Source organism: Salvelinus alpinus, chromosome 20, assembly GCF_045679555.1.
Source record: "Salvelinus alpinus chromosome 20, SLU_Salpinus.1, whole genome shotgun sequence".
In the NCBI taxonomy this organism is placed as follows: Eukaryota; Metazoa; Chordata; class Actinopteri; order Salmoniformes; family Salmonidae; genus Salvelinus; species Salvelinus alpinus.
Genome location: NC_092105.1, coordinates 36,800,310 through 36,806,309, shown reverse-complemented (window position 1 = coordinate 36,806,309; position 6,000 = coordinate 36,800,310).

The following is a 6,000-nucleotide window of genomic DNA, read 5'->3' as shown; positions in this document are numbered from 1 at the left end:
ACCAATTGGAATCCACGCTTCAAGATTGTTTTGATCACGCGGACTGGGATATGTTCCGGGTAGCTTCAGAGAATAATATTGACAAACACACTGATACGGTGACTGAGTTAATCAGGAAGGGTATAGGAGATGTTGTACCCACTGAGACTATTAAAACCTACCCAAACCAGAAGCCGTAGATAGATGGCAGCATTCCCGCAAAACTGTAAGCGAACCACCGCATTTAACCATGGCAAGGTGACTGGGAATATGGCAGAATGCAAACAGTGTAGTTATTCCCTCCGCAAGGCAATCAAACAGGCAAAACGTCAGTATAGAGACAAAGTAGTGTCGCAATTCAACGGCTCAGACACAAGACGTATGTGGCAGGGTCTACAGACAATCACGGACTACAAAAGGAAAACCAGCCACGTTGTGGACACCGATGTCTTGCTTCCGGATAAGCTAAACACCTTCTTCACCCGCTTTGAGGATAACACTGTCACACCCTGATCTGTTTCACCTGTCCTTGTTATTGTCTCCACCCCCTCCAGGTGTTGCTTGCTTTCCCCAGTGTATTTATCCCTGTGTTTCCTGTATCTCTTTGCCAGTTCGTCTTGTATGTTCCAAGTCAACCAGCATTTTTTTCCATTCTCCTGCCTTTGCTATTCTCCTTTTTATAGTCCTCCCGGTTTTGACACTTGCCTGTTTCTGGACTCTGGACCCGCCTGCCTGACCATTCTGCCTGCCTTGACCTCGAGCCTGTCTGCCACTCTGTACCTCCTGGACTCTGAACTGGTTTTGACCTTTTGCCTGTCCACGACCATTCTCTTGCCTACTCCTTTTTGGATTATTAAAGATCTTAAACTCCAACCATCTGCCTGCTGTGTCTGCATCTGGGTCTCGCCTTGTGTCATGATAAACACAGTGTGTTGGTGGCCCGCTACCAAGAACTGTGGGCTCTCCTTCTCCATGGCCGACTTGAGTAAGACATTGAAGTGTGTTAACCCTCGCAAGGCATCCTCAGATCATGCGCAGACCAGCTAGTCGGTGTGTTTACGGACATATTCAATCTCTCCCCATCCCAGTCCGCTGTCCCCACATACTTCAAGATGGCCACCATTGTTCCTGTACCCAAGAAGGCAAAGCTAACTGAACTAAATGACTATCGCCCCGTAGCACTCACTTCTGTCATCATGAAGTGCTTTGAGAGACTAGTCAAGGATCATGTCACCTCTACCTTATCTGTCAACCTAGACCCACTTCAATTTGCTTACTGCCCCAATAGATCCACAGACGACGCAATCACCATCACACTGCACACTGCCCTATCCCATCTGGACAAGAGACATTTGTATGTAAGAATGCTTTTCATTGACTATAGCTCAACATTCAACACCATAGTACCCTCCAAGCGTATCATTAAGCTTGAGGCCTTGGGTCTGGACCCCGCCCTGTGCAACTGGGTCCTGGACTTCCTGACGGGCCACTCCCAGGTGGTGAAGGTAGGAAACAACACCTCCACTTCGCTGATCCTCAACACTGGGGCCCCACAATGGTGAGTGCTCAGCCCCTCCTGTACTCCCTGTGTACCCATGACTACATGGCCAAGCACGTCTACAACTCAATCATCAAGTTTGCAGACGACACAACAGTAGTAGGCTTGATTACCAGCAATGTCGCGGCAGCCTACAGGGAGGAGGTGAGGGCTCTGGGAATGTGGTGCCAGAAAAATAACCTCTCACTCAACGTCAACAAAACAAAGGAGATGATCATGGACTTCAGGAAACAGCAGAGGGAGCAGCACGCTATCCAGATCGATGGGACCGCAGTGGAGAAGGTGGAAAGCTTCAAGTTCCTCGGCATACACATTACTGACAAACTGAAATGGTCCACCCACACAGACAGTGTGGTGAAGAAGGCGCAACAGTGCCTCTTCAACCTCAGGAGGCTGAAGAAATTTGGCTTGGCACCTAAAACCCTCACAAACTTTTACAGATGCACAATTGAGAGCATCCTATCGGGCTGTATCACCGCTTGGTATGGCAACTGCACCGCCCGCAACCACAGGGCTCTCCAGAGGGTAATGCGGTCTGCCCAATGCATCACCGGGGGCAAACTACCTATCCTTCAGGACACCTACAGCACCCGATGTCACAGGAAGGCCAAAAGGATCAGGACAACAACCAACCGAGCCACTGCCTGTTCACCCCGCTATCATCCAGAAGGCGAGGTCAGAACAAGTGCATCTAAGCTGGGACCGAGAGACTGAAAAACAGCTTCTATCCCAAGGCCATCAGACTGTTAAATAGCCATCACTAGCACATAAAGTCTATGTATATAGGCAGCAGCCTCTAAATCACTGGCCACTTTAATAAATGGAACACTAGTCACTTTAATAATGTTTACATATCTTGCATTACTCATCTCATATGTATATACAGTATTCTATACTATTCTATTGTATCTTAGTCTATACCGCTCTGACATTGATCGTCCATATATTTATATAATCTTAATTACATTAATTTACTTAAATTTGTGTGTATTGGGTATATGTTCTGAAATTGTTAGATATTAGTTGTTAGATATTACTGCACTGTTGGAGCTAGAAACACAAGCATTTCGCTACACCCTTAATAACATCTGCTAAACACGTGTATGTGACCAATAACATTTGATTTGATTTATTCCATATAAGGCATCCAGACCTTATGAAAGTTGCACAGCATACCCTTCATCTTGTCATAAATCAAATCTAGTGATACATCACTTGACATTTCTGCCATCCATTGTGGGAGGATAACCAACCTTCCAACAAGCATTTCACTACACCTGCAATAGCATCTGTAAATATGTGTATGTGACCAATAAAATTTGACTTTGAATTAATTGCAATGCATTTCTTAGCCACTATAAATACTAGGTTACACTGTTTCTTCTGATAAGTTTCCAGTTTCAACATTTCCAAGCAAACAAAAAAAGGGCGAAGGGAGAATCTGTAGACATGCTGAGATAAATAACATACTCTTTGCCAGAATTCATCCAGCCTTCACAAGACCTAACATGCAAATATATTCCCTTTTGTGTTTTACACCTCCAGCAGAATAATTAAATTTCTGTGTGCATTATATTCAGTTTCACTGGCATATAGTACATTCTATGGATGGTCTTAAACTGTAATAATTTATGTCTGAGATTATATGAGCATGACTGGGCATTCAAACATATTTGTATCCATTCATCATCATCAATAGCATCTCCCAGTTCTTCCTCACATTTTTGTTTCACATGTTTTGTGTCATCGGGAAAAGCCTCGATCAACCCTTGGTACAGTTTGGAAATCAACTTTAGAGGTTTGTCAGACTGCTTTAAAATAGTTTAAATCTTTTAAGCTTCTTGCTTGTCCCATGTTTTCTGTACAGAGAAATAAAGTGTTGTATCTGCAGCTCTGTCAGAGACTGGTCTTCCCTGGCTGCCTGACCCTGATGAGACCCCTGTCACTGTCACTGTCTGATCCTGCTCAGATGAGGCATGACAAAGAATGACATTAGTATACATTATATTATCCATGAATAGAATCAATGGTTCAACAATTGAAATGACCATTATTCCCTGATCCCAGACTGTAGCCTACCCATCAACTCAAGATGGAACTTTGTATGCATTCACTCATAGTTATAATATACTGCAAAATGTACCTGAGCTATGTAGACTGGTCTTCCTTGGCTGTCTGACGCTGCAGGGACACCTGTCACCATCTGATCCTGCTAAGACATGATGAGCATAGTGTTGTGTAATGACTGTGTACCATGACAGTGAAGCCTGTAGAGCTGTATATACTCTGTCAGTGTGAAAAGTAGGGAATTAGCTAGGGAAACTGACAGTTCAAAAACATTACATTGCTATACTGACTAATAAAAACTCACATTGCGCTGAAAAAACGTCAGAATATCGGTCTTCAGTCATTTGGCCACTGGTTTCATCGTTTGATTTAGCTCTGGTGTGATTGAGGCAAAAATAATAGCTAAAGTTAGCGAGCTAGCTAATTAACTAGCTAATGTTAGCCAGCTTTTGGCTAGCTCTGCTAGCTAATGGTACAATGGTACATCATCAAATGTACCTCCGTTGAAAAGGGACAAAGCAAAGGCTACAAAACATTTCCAAACACACAACAGCTGTTAGATACTGTTTTCTGACAGATAGTTAGAGGCTAGCTAGAGCTGAGCTGGCTGTGGTAGCTACTAGCTAGCTAACTAGCTGCTAGTAGTTCATTCACCTCAGTCGGGGGGGGGGGATGAAACATTAGCTAAGGTAACATGTCTGTTACACTACTAGCTCAGTACTGGGAATCTATATATTTTTCTTCTGTCAAACAGTAGTTACCTTGCCAGCTAGATCAGCCAACTAAAGAGTAGCCAGTTTCTGCTCTGCTTGCTTTTACAACTCAGAGATAAATCGCAACACAGACAGCAGCTACCTCTGTTCATCTCTCCTGTGCTGGTCTTATATGCCAGCCTTTCAGAAGCTTTGCCTTCAAACAGCCTGTTTGCTCTGTGGTGTCTCTGCGGTCCTAAATCCAGCAAGCTGAAACCAGAAAACAGCCTACCCGACTGCTCTGAGGCATCCGCATGGTCCTAAAGCACACCAGAGACGCGTTTTGTAACACAGCGCAATGATAAAACTATGGGGGACAAAAATGCAATTTCAGAATCTGGGGGGGGGGGGGGCATGTGCCCCTTGTCACCAGTGAAAGTTGCGCCCCTGCCCCTGTTGGTCACAGACACCTTAAAAAAAAGTAGGGCATGGATCAGAAAACCAGTCAGTATCTGGTGTGACCACCGCAGCGCGACACATCTCCTTCGCATAGATTTGATCAGGCTGTTGATTGTGGCCTGTGGCATGTTGTCCCACTCCTCTTCAATGACTGTGCAAAATTGCTGGATATTGGGGGGAATTGGAACACGCTGTCGTACATGTCGATCCAGAGCGTCCCAAACATGCTCAATGGGTGACATGTCTGGTGAATATGCAGGCATATTCATATGCAGGGACATTTTCAGATTCCAGCAATTGTGTACAGAGCTTTGCGACATGGGCCGTGCATTATCATGCTGAAACATGAGGTGATGGCAGCGGATGAATGGCACGACAATGGGCCTCAGGATTTCATCACGGTATCTCTGTGCATTCAAAATGCCATCGATAAAATGCAATTGTGTTCGTTGTCCGTAGTTTATTCTTGCCCATATCACAACCCAAAGGCATCAGCTCTGGTGCAGTCAGCATGTCAATTGCACGTTCCCTCAAAACTTGAGACCTATTTGCCATTGTGTTGTGTGACAAAACTGCACATTTTAGAGTGGACTTTTATTGTCCCCAGCACAAGGTGCACCTGTGTAATGGTCATGCTGTTTAATCAGCTTCTTGATCAGGTGGATGGATTATCTTGGCAAAAGAGAAATGCTCACTAACAGGGATGTAAACAAATTTGTGCATAGAACGAGACAAATAAGCTTTTTGTATATATGGGAAAAAAGTCTGGGATCTTTTATTTCAGCTCATGAAACACGGGACCAAAACTTTACATTGCGTTTATATTTTTGTTCAGTGTATTCAATTCACGAATCATTATTCCCAACTGCCTGATATTAAATGGTATTAAATGGTGGTTATTATTCATAGGTTATTACTGCATAATTAGCACTTAGCCTGCAATGTTTCAGAAAATACCTGATTAATAACTGACGGTTTGCATGTAGGAAATAGATTATTTTCAAAGACCTTGACAGTTATAATAAAGCCATTGGAGAGATGATCAACATCTTTATTCAGCATCTCACTCAGTCTCCAGAGTGGAATAACAGGTCTTTCCCACATAGAAACCTATATCAGATGTAATGAGGAAAACAGTTGTGCCTTATCCATATCCACATGTGCACATGTACATTTGCATAAACACATTTCCCCAGACCAGTCTTTGTTTTTGTCTTTCTTTGAGTTTGTCATTCCATGCTGGAG